General features: G+C 45.4%; 1 long non-coding RNA gene across 4 annotated transcripts in view; it reads left to right on the top strand.

Annotated features, from left to right (window-relative positions):
* Nucleotides 1-16,750, top strand: part of LOC102445745 (uncharacterized) — a 180,106-nt gene that overhangs the window by 38,753 nt on the left and 124,603 nt on the right. Inside the window, exons 4-5 of one of the 4 annotated variants that reach the window (XR_012897831.1) lie at nt 5,898-6,019; nt 6,401-6,562. The exons of 2 other annotated variants lie outside the window; for them this stretch is intronic. This is a non-coding gene — a long non-coding RNA (uncharacterized LOC102445745). The remainder of the gene's footprint in view (nt 1-5,897; nt 6,020-6,400; nt 6,563-16,750) is intronic. One more of the 4 variants, XR_012897833.1, reaches the window with a different exon arrangement.

Raw genomic sequence — 16,750 nt, 5'->3', positions numbered from 1 at the left:
CCATGTTTGAAAAATATCAGCTGTTTTCCATCTCAGCATCTTCAGGACTGTTTGCTCCCGTCCTGATTCTTCTGTCACCAATTTACAGGTTGGTGTCATTCCACTGATTTCAGTGGAGTTACTCCTGATTTACATGACAATGTAAAAGGAGTTCAGGTCCTTATGATGATCTTGAAGACAGAAGCTCAGCAAAAAGCAGTGATTGTACCAAAATGGTAAGATCACAGGCAATAAATCTGGACAAGACCATCCAGAGGCCTACGTGCAGGGCCTAGTGCAACTCCCATGCTTCAGGCCCCTCTCCCTGAGCAACACATCCTCAGAAGATTATGGGGAGCCTGATGGGCTAGCAGCAGAGGTTGCCACGTGCCCCCATGTTCTCTGTGGTGGTGGGAGCCGGAGTGGCCTGGCAGCCAGCACCACCCTGCTTCACAGCCCTCTCCAGGCCTGCTATGCCCTGCTTTTCTGCGGCTATGTGCAGTAGTCAGGGCAGTGAGCCGGGAGGGCAGCACAGGGGGGCGGAATAGGATACTAGGCCACTCCAGCTCTCATCACCCAGGCGATGAGTGGAGGAGACCCTGCTGTTCCCCATATCTAAGTCCCTGTAATCCCCCAAGTCCCTCCCATCCAGAGGATGTTTGGGGCAGCCACCATAGGGTCTAAAAAGTACAGGGTCTAAAAAGGCAATCCCAATTTGTCCTGTGGATGAGACATCTCTGCAGCTAGAGCTCAGTCCTGCAAAGTGCTGAACACTTTGGCCCTAATCCAGCAATTTGCTCCAATGCATGCTCAGCTTTAAAATTGTAAGAGATCCCATTTTAATTTTGTGTTTAAATACTTTACTGTTTTGGGGCCCAAATGCTCAGAACCATTCAAGATTGAGCCCTGGGCTCTAGTTTTCTTTACAATATTAAACATTAATATTTAAATTATTTACAATATTCTATTCTATATTCTAGTCTATTCTTTCAGATAAAAAAAGTGCTTTTCTCCAGGGCTATGTCTACACTGGCATGATTTTCTGGAAATGCTTTTAACGGAAAAGCACTTTTTGCGGAAAGTGTCCGTGGCCAATCCAGACGTGCTTTTCCGCAAAAAAGCCCCGATTGCCATTTTCGCGATCGGGGCTTTTTTGCGGAAAACAGTACTGTGCTGTTTACACTGGCCCTCTAGCGCAAATCATGATTTGCGCCAGAGGGCTTTTGCCCGAACGGGAGCAGCACAGTATTTCCGCAAGAACACTGACGATCTTACATGAGATCGTCAGTTTTCTTGCGGAAATTCAAACAGCCAGTGTAGACAGCTGGCAAGTTTTTCCACAAAAGCAGACGATTTTGCGGAAAAACTTGCCAGTCTAGATACAGCCCAGGTGTTAAACATTAATATTGTGTTAAGGTGTATTTTAAAGACCTATAGAAGAAATGGTGTGTGGAATAACTTATTCTCTCCCTTTGGTTTGTCCACCAATTAAACACATTTATTTAAGGACAAACTTCATTTAATCTTTTTCCTTATTTATTTAGTTCAAGCTCAACACGGTCCTTGAGCCAGATGAGTATGCCATTTTGTTTGAACTAACTCGGTCTCTCTTTCTTTCTGGTTCTCTTGCACTTGTCAGGTCTTTTATGTAATGAATATTATGAACATGCTTTTCTTGGTTAATTTCTCAACTTTAAAGGGAAAAATTATAAACTTAATTGATGTAACAAACTCTTTTCACAAATGATGTGTAAAATACATTGCCCATTAAAATCCATCCTGAAGAATGCATCTCCTGTTTTCATCAAATGTTTGTAATATGACTCAGCCTCTGGAACAACTCTGTAAGGAGTGTGTATAGTGTATTATGGTGATACCTTTTCTGCTTTAAGAATGGGCACATATAGGCTACTGTACTGAAAGCAAATAATTGTTCAGAATTCACTGTGAAAAGGAGTAAAAATAGGGTACCTACAGTTATTTTCCTAAATTCAGGCTGCTTTTGAGATGTCTGGTACTGAACATCTGGAGTTTCATATTTTCATCTATTGCAGACTATCAGGAAATCATGGACTCTACTAGACTTTATATATTTTAACTAATTTTAAATTCTTATTAAGCTGTAGTGTAGTGTGTATTTCATAGAAGCCACTGTTTATAGAATCATCAGTAGTAGCTATTTGGCCATATATTTTTGCAATGATTGAGTTTTGTCTTGAACAGGAAACAAATATTTTATAAACCTTTTTGGGTACGGTATATTGTATTGTCTGAAAGTAAGACATGAAAATGTATGAGGGTATGTCTACACTACAAAGTTAGTTTGAACTAACTTTGATAGGCGCTACACTAGCGCTCCGCTAGTTCGAATTTAATTCGAACTAACGGAGCGCTTAGTTCGAACTAGGTAATCCTCATTCCATGAGGATTAAGCCTAGTTCGAATTTACTAGTTCGAATTAAGGGCTGTGTAGACCCTTAATTCGAACTAGTGGGAGGCTAGACCTTCCCAGCTTGCCCTGGTGGCCACTCTGGCCAACACCGGGGAAACTCTACTGCCCCCCTCCCGGCCCCGGAGCCCTTAAAGGGCCATGGGCTGGCTACACAGTTTGTGCCAGTTGCAAGGCTGCCAGCACCCGTGCCAGCACACCCAGCAGCTGACACCCCATGAGCCAGCCACCCGATGACACCCAGCCCTCCCCCACTTCCCGGGACCAGCCTGGTGGCTCCAAGGACCCTGCCCGGGGCCACAAGAGGCGGGCGCCCGCGTGGTCTAGTGTGGAGATTGTGGACCTCATCGAGGTTTGGGGGGAAGCCTCCAATGTCCATGATCTCTGCACTAGCCACAGGAACACGGCAGTCTACGGCCGCATGGCTGCCAGCCTGGCCGCCAGGGGCCACCAGTGCAGCCGGGAGCAGGTGCACTGGAAAATCAAGGACCTGCGGCAGTCCTACTCCTGGGCCTGCCTACCAAGAGCCGACCCGGAGGCATACCCCAACTTCCAGGCTCTGGACCGCCTCCTGGGGGCTCATGCTATCCCTGCCCCGGGACGTGATAGACCCCGGGACAGAGGGACCGCTCCCAGACACGGAGGAGGAGGAGGAGGGCTCCGAGAGCCAGGAGCCTGCCGGCAGCCAGCCCAGGACCCGGGACTGCCGAGGCACCCCACAGAGCCGGTCGCCTGTGTCATCTGAGGCTGGGGAGGCGTCCACATGTGAGTACCATCGTGCTCTCCTTATGTGTACGGGGAGCTGGGGCGAGAGGGAGCCCAGGGATTGTGCGCTTGGTCCTTGCCCATCACGGAGCAGCAGCTGGGGATCCTGCAGGGGCCCTGGCCTTGCAGAGGGGAGCTGGGTTTCACACACCTGGGCCCCTGGGGTAATTGACCGCTGTTCTTGTTTCACCACAGCCGCAGCACCTGGGCCTGCAGGGTGCACCACCCCGCCTGCAGCAGCTGTCCGCACCCAGGCCAGCAGGAGAGCCAGGAACCAGGAGGAGTACCAGAGGCGGCACCTCCGGTTCCTGGAGCAACAGCTCCGTATCCAGGAGCACTGGGTCCAGGAGGACCTGAGACTGCGCCGGAGGAGCTTGGAGGCCCTGGAGGAGCAGGGCCGTGCCCTGCGAGGCCACCTCCAGAGCCTGCTCGACTGCTTCCCAATTCCTCCTGCTCCCCCTCCTCCTCCTCTAGCTCCCTCTGCTTCCCCTCCTGATCCCCCTGCTCCCCCTCCTGCTCCCGCTCCTGCTTCCTCCACATCCCCCATCCCTCCTGCCCCACCCTCCACAACCATTCCCCACCAACGCCCCCGGACCCGCAGTGTTGCGAGACAGGAGAGGCAGCCGGACCCCCACCCCTGAGCTTTCCTTTCCCTTCCTCCCTTCCCTCCCCTTCCAGCTCCCTCATCCCAGGTTTCTCCTTCCCCTCTCCCACCCTCCTCCTTCCTCCCTCCCCCCACCCCAGTTATGTTAAATAAAAAGACATTTTTGTTTGAAAAACAGGTGTCTTTATTTGACAGTAGGTAGGGAGGGGAAAGCGGAAGGGGGTAGGGTGGAAGAAGGCCCCAGTTGGGCATGCAGGGAGAGGTCAGTCCTCCTCCTCCACCAGGAAGCTCTCCCGCAGGGCTTCCCGGATCCGGACGGCCTCCTGCTGGACTTCCCGGACGGCGGCGGTGCAGGGTTGACCATAGTGGCCAGCCATGCGGTCAGCCTCAGCCATCCAGGCTGGCAGGAAAGCCTCCCCCTTTCTCTCACACATATTGTGGAGCACACAACATGCTGCCACCACGGGAGGGATGTTGTGCTCGGCCAGGTCCAGACGGGTGAGGAGGCATCGAAAGCGGGCTTTCAGTTGCCCGAAGGTCCCCTCCACCACGATGCGGGCCCTGGTCAGCCTGGCATTGAAGGTCTGGCGGGAGGGATTGAGGTGCCCCGTGTAGGGCTTCATCAGCCATGGCTGCAGTGGGTCGGGGAAGAAGCTTCCAGAGGGCGATGGCCACCCGCTTCTGGAGGGGGATGGCGGGCCTCATGCGAGTGTCCCTTCTGCGCAGAGCAGGGGCGAGCCACTCGCAGAGCTCCAGGAAGGTGTCCCTCCTCATCCTGAAGTTCTGGGTCCACTGTCGGTCTTTCCAGCGCTCCAGGACAATGCGGTCCCACCAGTCGCTGCTGATTTCCAGACGCCAGATGCGGCGGGGCACGCCGGTGCCGGGGTGCCGCTGCGGCTCCTCCACAGCCCTCAGGGCGGCCAGGCGGAGAGGCAGGGGGCTGATGTGCACCAGGAGGTGCCAGGCAACCTCGAGCCATTGCTGGCAGGCTTGCAGCAGCAAGTCCAGAAAGTGCACCAGAAGATGCAGGGCGAGCTCTGGCTCCATGTTGCCACCTGCGGCGGCGTCCCCGAAGGGAAGCACTGACACACACGGGCACAGAGATCAACGCTTTGCCGTCCCTCGGCGAGGTTGGCAAGCAAGCAGGAAAAGCTGAGAACCGGCTGTCCGGGGGGGTCCCTTTAAGCACGAGCCTCAGATAGCCTCAGACAGCAGCCACATAAAGCAACTACTGACCTAATGCCCTGCCAGAACCGGTTTCAGCCGCCCTTAAATGCGCCCCTGCGTCCAATCAGTGTGGACGCGCTAGTTCGAATTAGCAAAACGCTAATTCGAACTAGTTTTTAGTTCTAGATGCGTTAGTTCGAATAAGCTTAGTTCGAATTAACTAATTCGTACTAACTTAGTTAGAATTAGTGCTGTAGTGTAGACATACCCTGAGGTAAGACTACATAAGAACATACTTAAGAAATGCTGGGGCTAGAAAAAGTAGAAGTAGCAGATGGATTTAGAGCATGGGTTCCCAAATGGGGGGGCATACTCTCCTGGAGGTATGTGAAGAAATTCTAGGGGGGAGGGTGCGAGGCGACCCTGCCCCCTCACCCTATCAAGTTTTTGTGTCCAGTCAGTTCCTTTTTTTCCCCAACAAGTTTTGCTGCTATTTTTTTTTTGGGGGGGGAGGGGAGGAGTTCAAAAATCAAAAATGGGGACATTATACCAAAAAGTCTGGGAATCAATGATTTAGAGGGTCAAAGGAATTGTGAACTATAGCTCACATATATGGGCATGTCTACACTAGGAAATGATTTTGATATAATTAAATTCAAAATAACTCCCAAAATAACTATTTTAAAATAAAATTATTCCCCCAGGAAAGCAGGAGTAAGTGGGCTATGTGTTAAGTAACCCTGCTCTATGGGGTCTAAATTTGTTAGACTCTAATTTCTGGTCCAGTAAATTAAGCATATAGTGAAGTATTTATTTTTTTGTAGTTAGGCTGAAGTCAGATGAAGCTAATTTATGGTTTATTCTAAAAATACTTTCCCCCCCACAATGCTTTGTTCCTACTGCTAAAACAACAATTCTTTGTTTGACCAACAGCCTTCTTGGATGTGTTAGCCACCAGCTTCCAAAATGAGACAGCCCAGCAAAGAAGCAGATGGTTAATGTATGTGGATCTTGGGCTAAGAGTGGAAGGACTGTGAGATTCTGCCCAAAAGCAGGTAAAGCCAAGAGCTTACACTACTGAGATAGGTGCTGTCAGAGCCCAGAAAAGGGATAGAGATGCAGCTAGTCCTGTAAATGTGAGGGCATTTTTTTGAGTCAAAATGCACTCTTGACAATACAGACGGTGCCAAACTGATGGCCAGACCATATCTCTTGTGCCTGGTACACCATAGTGATGGGGGGCAGGGAGCATAGAGAACAAGTATTCGTAATGAGTCTTTGCTCCTCTCTAATTCTAGGGCTGGCTCATTCCTGAGAAGTAATTCAGAGCAGCAGTGAAGCTGCTCTAATTTGCACCATCTGACAACAGCCTGAAGGGAGGTAGGGTTTGGCTGAATGTAGTGGCTCCCTGACTCTAGCCTCCTTTTCCTTTGTAGGAGTTGGGAAGGGATGGCTTTTACAATCACTCCCTTGGCTCACATGCCACCAAGAGATCCTTCTGCACTAGAAAGCATGTCATGTGGCTGATGAAACTGGTTTTGCATCTGCTTTGCACAAATCAGCCACCACAGGGATCACCTGGATCAGGAACTGGCCAGGTATATTAACATCAACCATTGCACCACTTCCTGCAACTTCCTTTCAGCCTTCTCTTCCTCAGTGACTGAGTGATCCTTTACTTCTTCGAATTAACTGCTTCAGGTTTGTTTATTACCTCATTCATTCACACAGAGAATGGCAAAGTCTGTGATGGCTTTTGCTTTCAAGCAGCAGCAAACAAGAGAGAGAAGACGGTGGGGTTTACCACTCTCCTGCTGAACACAGAAACACAGGGGTAGCAAGATGTAAAACTATTACTCCTAATAGGCTTTTGCAGGCCCCTAAGCACTTAGAAACATACCATTTGACACTTATGAAAGATTCAGAGACTTATGATTGATTTAAGGCTTGTGTTTAAAAAAATTATGTTGCTGAGAGGTATGAGCAATATAGAATAAAATTAGCCTCTCCCCAATATCCTTGTTAGTGTCATGTAATATGCTCTTTTGCAGGCTTTCTCTTAAAAGTTTATTAGGATTAGAATCATTCCCTGCATTATAATGTAATTCGAATGATCACAGTTCCCATGTGGCAAAACAGGAATTAGCTATGTTGCTTTAGTGGCTGTTCTGGTCCTTGATACTTCTGAGAAATTTGGTGAAAGGCTGCTATGTAAAACCAGTAAGGATTTGTAATAGACAGTCCCCTCTAGCCACTTTGCTACTAGGTTATGGAAAGGGACCTCAGATGTAGGAAGGCAAGGAAGAAAGAGAATATGATTCCATTACTGCACTTCTATATTTTTAGTATCCTTCTAACTTAACAGACACATTATCCTCCCTCCCCCCTTACTCTTTATAGTGCTAAGATTATATCTGTGCAGTATTATGAAAACGGCAGTGAGTAGAACTGGTTGGATTTTTTCCACATTGAAATTATGAATAATTTTTCACAAATTATATATGAAGATATGGAAAAATTTCTACTATTTTGAAAAGTTGCCATTGTGATGTGTCCAAAACATGCCTATTTGATGACAACCTTTTCAGGGGCAGTCAACGATCCCTCTTTTTTCCAATCTCACCTCCTTTCTTTTCAAGAATCCCCTTTCTTAGTTCTTTTCTGTTTTACATTTAAAATCTAAAAGGTGATTCTTCATCCAGTGGCCATACTGGGCTTTACAGCAAATATAAAATTAAAACCAAATTATGGACAATTATAGCTTTCTTGAGGAGTATCCCCATGAATGCTGTGCCAGGCAAATGTAAAAACTGGAATCTTAGCAACCTGCCTCACAGTTCAGTCTATGTCGACCATACATCCTGCATTTTCCAGGACTGGACCAATTTTAAATACTCTGTCCTGGTGTTCCCATCAAGTAATGAAACGTCCTGGAAAGCCCTGCTGGACACTTCGCTACTTGATGAGAACATCGGCTTGCGGGGAAGAAGCAACGAAGAAATGCCTCCGTGCACTGCCATTGCTCCCTGGCATGGTGCAGCAGCAACAGCCTCCTGCCCCCTTCCCTCTGCAGACTGAATAGGATACTCCATTGGAGCCTTGCCGGCAGGCAGCCAAGCTGGCTTCCAGTGGCATGTGGTTTTTGGCCACTCCACCACTCGTAGCCCTACCACAGCGTGCTGTGCAACCCCCAGCTTCTCACCATGTGACTTTCTCTGGGGATACAGCTAGACTGCAGGGGGGTTTTGGGGTACCAGAGGTATCCCAAAAAACCTCTGCCACATCCAGGGAATGCGTTTGCTCTTCCACGTTTTTTGCGGAAGCGCAAACACTCTCTTCCTTAAGCCTCTGGAAGGAGGAGGCTTTCGAAAGAGGGTTTTTTTCTGAAATTTGCCTTGTCCGACAAAGTATAGGAAAAAAGATACTCAAAATGAGGACAAAATGTTGCAATTGTTGAACAGAAATTCACAATTTCTTGGTTTTCATTATGGTGTTCAAGGGAGAGAGAATGTATTGAAATTGTCTGTAAAAAGCAACCCCCTTTTTGTGGAAAAAGATAATTTTGTCAAAATGAGGAGGGGGGAGACTTAGCTTACAATACATTCTAATATACATGAGGGAAAGTGTTCTCTGTGCATGTGTGTTTACTCAAACAAATATCACTATGTTAAGTGATACTTGTAAGACTACTAAGCCATTAAAAGGGCAGATGACACTATCTGAAGCTTTTAAAAACATGTTCAGGATGTGTGTGTCTGGCAAATCGTGTTTTTCTTCTTGGTATCCAGCTTTTGTTTGCAGTTCAGCTACAATGGAAACAAATCCATAAACTAGATTGGTAATTCTTCAATAAACCTGCAACTTCTATGTCATTATTGAGAATCTGTTGTAGAAACTAGAGCAGAGCAAATTTTTTGTAGCAAGCTATTTAATTGATTTCACATCACTGTTCTATTTGCAAAGTATTACTATTATTATTATTGTATTATTATTTTATTAATAATAATTCATTAATGCAGATATAAAAGTTGAGTGTATATTTACCTTGTGTTGGTTAAAAAGAGCATGCATCAACTCCCTTTGGTTTGATCTATACAAAGTTTTTGTGATTTAACTGTCTGGTGTAAAATCACATACAGTTAGATTGGTACAAAAACTGTATATGTGTAGAAAAGGCTTTTGAGTTTTCCCTAATCATGACTCATGGTTTGTGATTTGTTTCCTATGGAAATCACTTGGTATTGTCTGCTCCTAGATATGTTGACCAAAACATTATGAACAGGGGTTGAGCATTCCAACATAGGGTGTGAAAATCTCTCTCTATACACAGTACAGATAGTGGGACACCACTTCTTCGCATGTGAATTCAAGTGTAAAAAACCACACATTTTTGTTAGAATCAAAGCTAATTGGGTGAAGTGACTGAAGCTTTCCATTTTACTGGCTGATGTCCTCATATGTCCTCAAAGTTTCTAGACTCATGTTGCTTTTTGAAGGAAATATGACTCCATCTCTGTGCTATAAATGTAACGAAGCCACAAGAAATACAAGAAAACATATCACTGGACTAAGATTCTATTAATACTACTAAATTAAACTGTGAATATAGCAATACAGCTATCAAATCAAAAGCAAATCTACAAGTTAGGTTCAGTAATGGACTGGAATTAAATTATCAAAAAAGTAAAATCACCAATTAAAACTAAATATAGTCAATCCTTGTAAATCCTAAGAAGGTTCTGAAATGATGTTTGACTGCTTCTAAATCCCAAGTGAAGAATTTTAACAGTCAATAAAATCTAGACCCCAGAACTGTTTAAACATCCTAATTGAAACAAAATTATTTGTTGTCTGAACCTCCTACCTCAGAACCCATTATAAAGTTTTCTTAGAATTCTGATCTTGTGTGGTGGCAAACACTTTCCTCTCTCTCCAACAACATATAATCCAGACAATCATGAAACACTCCTGATATGCAGAAATTTGGCAATTCTTGTTTACCAGAAATTAAGGATGACCATTTCAAGTTTCTTGGACTTTTAAGCACAGAATACAGGGCACACTGTAGTGAAGAGTTTTAAAATGATGATTAAACCTGGAATACTCTTCTTTCTGGATCCTTCCACATGTGGACATTATGGGTGCTCATACACACATGCGGAAAGCCACAATGTCACATTCTAAAAATAAAACATAAAAACTGAGGTATGAATCTCTCAGTGCCAATTGGCAAGATGCTTACAGGATCATCTTCGTGCTTGTTCACCAAAGACTGTCAAGTGAGTTCTTAAATAAAAACTAGAGATAATATGGGTCAAGAATAGCATCTGTACTTCCATTTTTCACAGTCATAGGGAAGGAGTTGGGGCTGGGTGGGTCCAGGGACCACAGGGAGCGGGGTCAAAGGTGGCAGGGAGCAGAGGGAGGGGGGATCACCTGGGGAGGGAGTAGAGGTGTTGTATGGGGGACAGGTGAAGGGGGAATGGGCATAGCAGGGAGGAAGAAGAGTGGAAGCCAGGAGCAGCTACAGCAGTGACATGATGGTACACATGTTATCAAACCTCTATATGAGCTGATCCCATGTGTGGTTCCGCCACTCAGAGTCCTCACGGACCTTCTGCACCAGGGTCTGCTGCACGTCGTGCAGGACGCTGACATGCTGGTACATGAGGTCTTCCAGAACCCTGGCACCTTCGGGTCCCCTGGGCTTTGGCAGCTGGCACGGGTGGTGTGGCTTGTCCCTCAGTCCCAGCTGGTCCGGCTGTGGAAAACACAAAGAGGTAGAGGCGGTCAGTCATCCATGCAGACACTGTCCCTGCAGCTGTGCCCTCCTCTGTGAGCAGTGACCAACAGTCCTTGGGGCAGAGATGGTGGATGTCCCAGGAGCAAGGCCATGCGTGGCCTACACAGAGGGCCCTGCCTCACAGGGGCCCCGAGGTGGCCAGGGGACCATGCTTCCCGCTTCCCAACCCCCCACCCCATGGAGAAGCAGGCAAGGGAAGTATCCGGCCACAGTGGGATTCCTTCACTGGTCGTAGAGGAGCAAGGAACAGCATGGCCCACCCTCGCGTCCACACATACCCCTGTGGCTCGCAGCACTGCTTGTGGGAGTGGGTGGTACCTCGCATGTACAGGCATGCCCGTGTGCTGTGCCTCCATGTGCCTGGGGTCATGCCTGTGCCCTTATGGCTAGCCTGCTTCCAGACATGGCAGGTGCTGGAGGGCCCCCCCTCCCATGGCAGGACGTGTGTGGCTTCCCCTGAGCCTGGCAGCTGGATCCCACCCATGCTCTGGGGCTGCTTGCTGAGTCCGCGTGGTGCACAGAAAACACTGCACGTGGTTCCACATGCGCGGACCGCAGCACGATGTCCAGCCCGAGCAACCTGAGTGACACTCACACCCTGCCCCCTGTGCACAACCTCCCGCACCCTGTGTGTGTGACAAACTAAGACCGCCCACCTGAAGATCCCTCCCTGGCATCCGACGAGGCATGGGAGACATCCTGGCTCACAGGCACCAGTTCCAGGGACAGGGCCATGGTCTCTGTCTCCTCCTTCTCCTCCTCTGGTTGGCCCTGCTCCTCCTGCTCCTTCTCCGCTGTGACCTCTGCCCTGGTGATGACAGGGGTCTGGAGGCTGGAGTCCAACATGATGGGTGGGGAAGACGTTTCTCCACCCCCCCGAGGATTTGTGCAGCTCGCTGAAGTAGGGGCAGATGTGGGGTCCTGCCCCTGAGCGTGAGCTGCACTCTCTGGCCCAGACATATCCCTGGTGAAGCTCCTTGACCTTACTCTGGACCTGTTCCAAGTCCAGAGTGGGTATCTACGTTCCACCAGGGACTCGGCCATGTGCCCTAATATCTCGGCATTACAGCGCTTAGAGCGGAGATCCTGCAAGGTGTCCTCCTCGCCCCACAGCTTGAGGAGGGACAGGATCTCCACTCCAGACCAGGAGGGTGCCCACCTCTTGGTCCCCCTGGGTGGGTCCTGGTACCCCTAGGGCTGCTTCCTGTGAGGGCCAAAAGGGTTGCGGGGGTCTTGAGGCTGGGCCATGAGTGGCAAGGCCTGTGGCAGGGAGAGCTGTCTGGTGAGGTGCTGCTCTCAAGCTGGCTTCCTGCCACAAAACTTGTCCAGGCTGCCTGCAGCTTTAAGAGGGACCAGGAGACAGGAATTATACAGTCCTGATTAATTTGGATGTAGTGGCCACCTCTGTTATTTCCTGGAGGCCTCTTCTTTTTTTAAAAAAAAAAAAAAAACCTCCTCCCCATCCGCACATGCCTTTTTCTGAAAGAGCTCTTTTGGAAAAAGGCTTCTTCCTCGAAGAAAGAAGAGTACCAATGCTGGAAAAATCCCTCTGTCCTTTTGATTTACTTTCAGAAGAACGTGATTGCAGTGTGGACATAATGCAGGTTTTATCAGAAAAACGGCCGTTTTTCCGACAAAACTTTGTAGCGAAGCCATACCCTGTGCAGTATTGAACAAAAATTGGGACCCTAATCTGTAGTCATAAGACATCACTGTTAGCTAAACACACATCTAGCAAGATATATAAATTCTGCTGCTACCTGTCATATCACAGTATTACATTATTTTAATAGTACTTACACATCTTAGACTTCAGTGCTGCTCTTAAAATGACTAGTATCAACAAATGCAAATATATTCTTGCGTTGTTCTGTCAAATTGTCTAAGAGCAATATGAAAATCCACCAATATTCTGTAGCAAAAATAAATCTTATGGGGAAATTCAGTCTTTTTCCTTGCTTAGGGAGGTGCCATTGATATTCTTCCATACAAACAAAGTGGTAAGAGCATATTAAAGCTGCAGATCCTCAACTGCAGAGAGCGGGGTGTGATAGACCGAAGCTGTGGTCCAGAGTCCCAGATGGTGTACATTAATATAGCTCCACTGAAGTCAACAGTGTTATTCTGACTTTATACTAAATAAGAATCTGGTTCTATATTATGAGATGGGAGATGGTTAAAACTGTTGCTCTTGAGTGTAATGACAGGTAGTGTATTCCAATTTCTTTTTTTAGCATGAGTTGAAATAGGAGACATGCCTTTTGCAATAATAGAATCTGATAGAAGATTGTTCACTTCTATTATCCATACAAAGTGTATTAAAAATAAAACTTCAGGTAATGATTATCTAGTCTTAGGGTACATCTACACTGCATGCTTATTTTGAAATAAGCTATTCCAGAATAGTTATTCCAAAATAGCTTATTTCGAAATAGAATGTCTACACTTCAAGAAAGCCTCAAAATTAGTCCCTAATGGCAGACTTCCCTAATATAGACTTGATATCTCGAGTTAGAGCCCCAGGAGGCACTGGGGAGGAATAACTTAGAATGACCCTGGTGACGGGCTAGTTCGAAATAGCAGAAGTGGAGCATCTATACATACCTTATTTTGAAATAGCTATTTCAGAATAGACATTATTCCTCATAGAATGAGGCTTACAGATTTCCAAATAAGCCATCCGTTATTTCAAAATTATTTCGAAATACCAGAATGGCTGTGTAGACGCTGGCATTGTTATTTCGAAATAATGGTGCAGTGTAGATATACCTTAGATCACTTCACCACTCACAATTTCATCTTGCTGGCAGCTTCCTACACCATGATTCCTACTAATATTGCTATCATGATGAAATTTTTGGGATCATTGTTTCTCTTTGTGATTATTGCATTTGTGAGTTAATTTCCGTATGTATAGCTGGCTTCCAGAACATCATATGAAGTTATATGATTCTGCTGTATGACATTGCTGTAACATGCTCCAAGTTTAGAAAAGCAGGCATAGGCCAGTTCCTCAGAAACAAAAGATAAATCAACACCTCAGCCAGGCATCAACAAAAACTATATGACCAATGCCTAGTTAAACAGCCATTCTTTGGCAGGATGTAGGGGGTAAAGGAGAAATTGTACATATTAGCAATGGGAAATTGCTGGGAGTTCCTGTATTAACAGACTGGCTGTCACCTAAACCCCAGCTAGAATTGGTACTTAAAGAGGAAACAATGGTGTAAGAAAAGAGAACACAATCAGCACAAATTACCTCTCTACTCCACTTTCTTCTTCTCATGGCAGCAACAGTGACTGAAGAACCACTGAACTGGAGGAGGGGTCATGTCTTGGAGTAAAGATTATAAAGAGCAGGTGGTGAGAAACTTTTGTTTTAAACACATTTCAGTTTGCTAGGTTAGGTATTAGTTTGTTTTATTTATTTTTTTCCAACCAATTCTGGCTTTTATACCTTCCTACTTATTACTTAAAAATCTAATTTTCTCGAGTTAATAAACTTGTTTTATCTAAACCAGTGTGTTTGGATGGAAATTTTTGGAAACCTCCACTTAACATGACAAGGTTTGTTCCTGTTACTTTTCATTGATGAAATGATGGACATTGTATGAGCTTTCTATTGTCCAGGAGACAGCTGGGCAATACAAGATTTTCATTTCTGGGGAGAAGATCTAGGAGTTTGCTTCTAATGCCTTGTATATAATTCATGAGTGACTGACAGAACATTCGTGTAATTCAGCTGGGAGTGATTTTGCATGCTAGAGGTTGTTTGCAAACTGACCAGGAATGGTTCTCAAAGTAAAACAGTGTAAAAGGCACCCCAGATTGGAGATTTGAGGATACACAGTTGTCCATCTGTCCTGATTCATTCCTTAGAATGGAATTTCACAGGGATGTATCTAGTGGGATCCTGCAGGTGACTGTTCTAGGTACAGCATTAGTTAATTTAATAAGTGACCTATATAATATTGTGGATAGAAGTCTTATAATATTTGATGACATGAATCTGATTGGATGTGCAAATATTTTGGAGGATAGGATTAGAATTCAAAATGACTCTGACATATTGGAGAGTTGGTCTGAAATCAACAAGATGAAATTCAATAAAGATAAGTACTTCACTTGAGAAGAAAAGTCAAATGCATACAAGTCAAATGGGAATAACTTGTCCAGATTGTGATGTGATAGTGGATCACAAACTGAATATGAGTTAACACTGTGACACACTTGTGAAAAAGAGCTGATATTCTGAGGCATGCTAATAGGAGTATCATATGTAAGACACAGAAAGTAATTATTCTGCTCTACTCAGGAGTGGTGAAGTCTCAGCTGGAGTGTTGCTTCCATTTCTGGATTTCATATCTAAGGAAAGATGTGTACAAATTGAAGAGCACCCAGAGGAATGCTACAAAAATGATGAAGGGTTTAGAAAACCTGACCTATGAGGAAAGATGTATAGAAAGGGCATATTTAGCCACAAGAAGACTGGAGAGGGAGAAGCAGATAAGCTTTCAAAAATGTTATGAGGAATTTATAAAGAGGATGGTAATCTGTTGTTCTCCATGTTCAATGAAGGTAGAACAAGAAATAATGGTCTTAATTACCAGTAAAGTAGATTTAGGTTAGATATTAGAAAAATTTCCTGACGATATACATGGTAGCTAAGCACTGGGATAGGCTTTTCGAAGGGAGGCTGTGGAATCCCGTCGCTGAAGGTTTTGAAGGGCAGGTTGGACAGACACTTGCCAGGGATGATTTAGATATATTTAGTCCTGCCTCTGTGCAGCAAGCTAGACTAGATGACCTCTTGAGGTCACCCTATGCCCTATATTTTGATGATGCTATGATTTCGCAAAGCCTGTGAGTATGTGTTTAACTTTACACAAGTGTGGGTGTCATTGAAGTCAGTTGGACTAGTAACTTGCTTAAAGTTAAGTGTTTCTGAAGTTCATTGTTCAGGACAAGTGCCGGGGCAACTGTTTTTTTGTTTGTTAGTTTTGTTTTATTTTTGCATTTTTTAAAGTCCAAATGGTTCACTCTGGCATTTCAAAATTTTAAAAAGGTGGTATATTGGGAGGGGAAATCACTTGTTTTGGATCAAACAGCTGCATTCAGTCCCAAATGATTTTGTCTTTTTGTTAACATTTATTTTTTGTTGTTTTCTTGCCAAAATAAAACTTATTTTTTTAAACCACCAAACTGAATTTTCTGTGTGAGCTCCAAATGGTAAAAAGCAGTAACTTACCCAGTTTTCTGCAAGAGCCTTTAAAATCAGAGACAGAACAGAACTGTGGTGCAAGCCCCAATGAGAATAAATCCTGTTACATCTGTATCTAGTGCAGTGTTGTGTCCAGAACTAGTAGATATAGATGATCATATTATCATTGCTGGGGGTTCTGTTCTCTCAGGCTTGGAGTGGTTTCCATTATATACAGAGTCTACAGTTTGGTTCGATGTCTCTTAGCATCCCCACTATACAAATTGTACCAGCATCTCTGCTAGTAGAAGTTAAGAATTTGTTATGTCTGGCAACAGTGCTTCCAAATGAAGTTCTTGATAATGCAAAACACTTAAACACACGGACTTCAGTGGGACTACTCAATGTTTACTCAAAGGATGTGTGCAAGTGCTTTACTGAAATGGAGCCTAGCCCAGCAGGAAACATATGAATCTGTTGACCTTACTTTGGTAAATATCATGAAGACAGGCCCACAGTGTCCCAGAAAGGACTTTTTGCCAAGCTCACTGGGAAAATGTAATTCTGTTTTAATTTCCCCTGTCTTCCTTTTGGCTTCTTAGGTGGGGTGGGGGAGGAGAAGGAAGGGAGAGGAGGTGGCTTTGATGCTCTAGAAAAAGCAGAAACAAAGGTTCTTGTCTTACATTTTGCACCCAAAAATACAGCACTCCAAAAAAGGGAGGGGATGAGAGAACTTGTTGACAATTAGATCATAAAATATCCAGTAACTACGTTTTTACGGTG

The sequence above is a fragment of the Pelodiscus sinensis genome, chromosome 1 (genome assembly GCF_049634645.1).
Source record: "Pelodiscus sinensis isolate JC-2024 chromosome 1, ASM4963464v1, whole genome shotgun sequence".
Taxonomy (NCBI): Eukaryota; Metazoa; Chordata; order Testudines; family Trionychidae; genus Pelodiscus; species Pelodiscus sinensis.
Note: the sequence above shows the minus strand (reverse complement) of the source record. Positions and strands in the feature narration are given on the sequence as shown.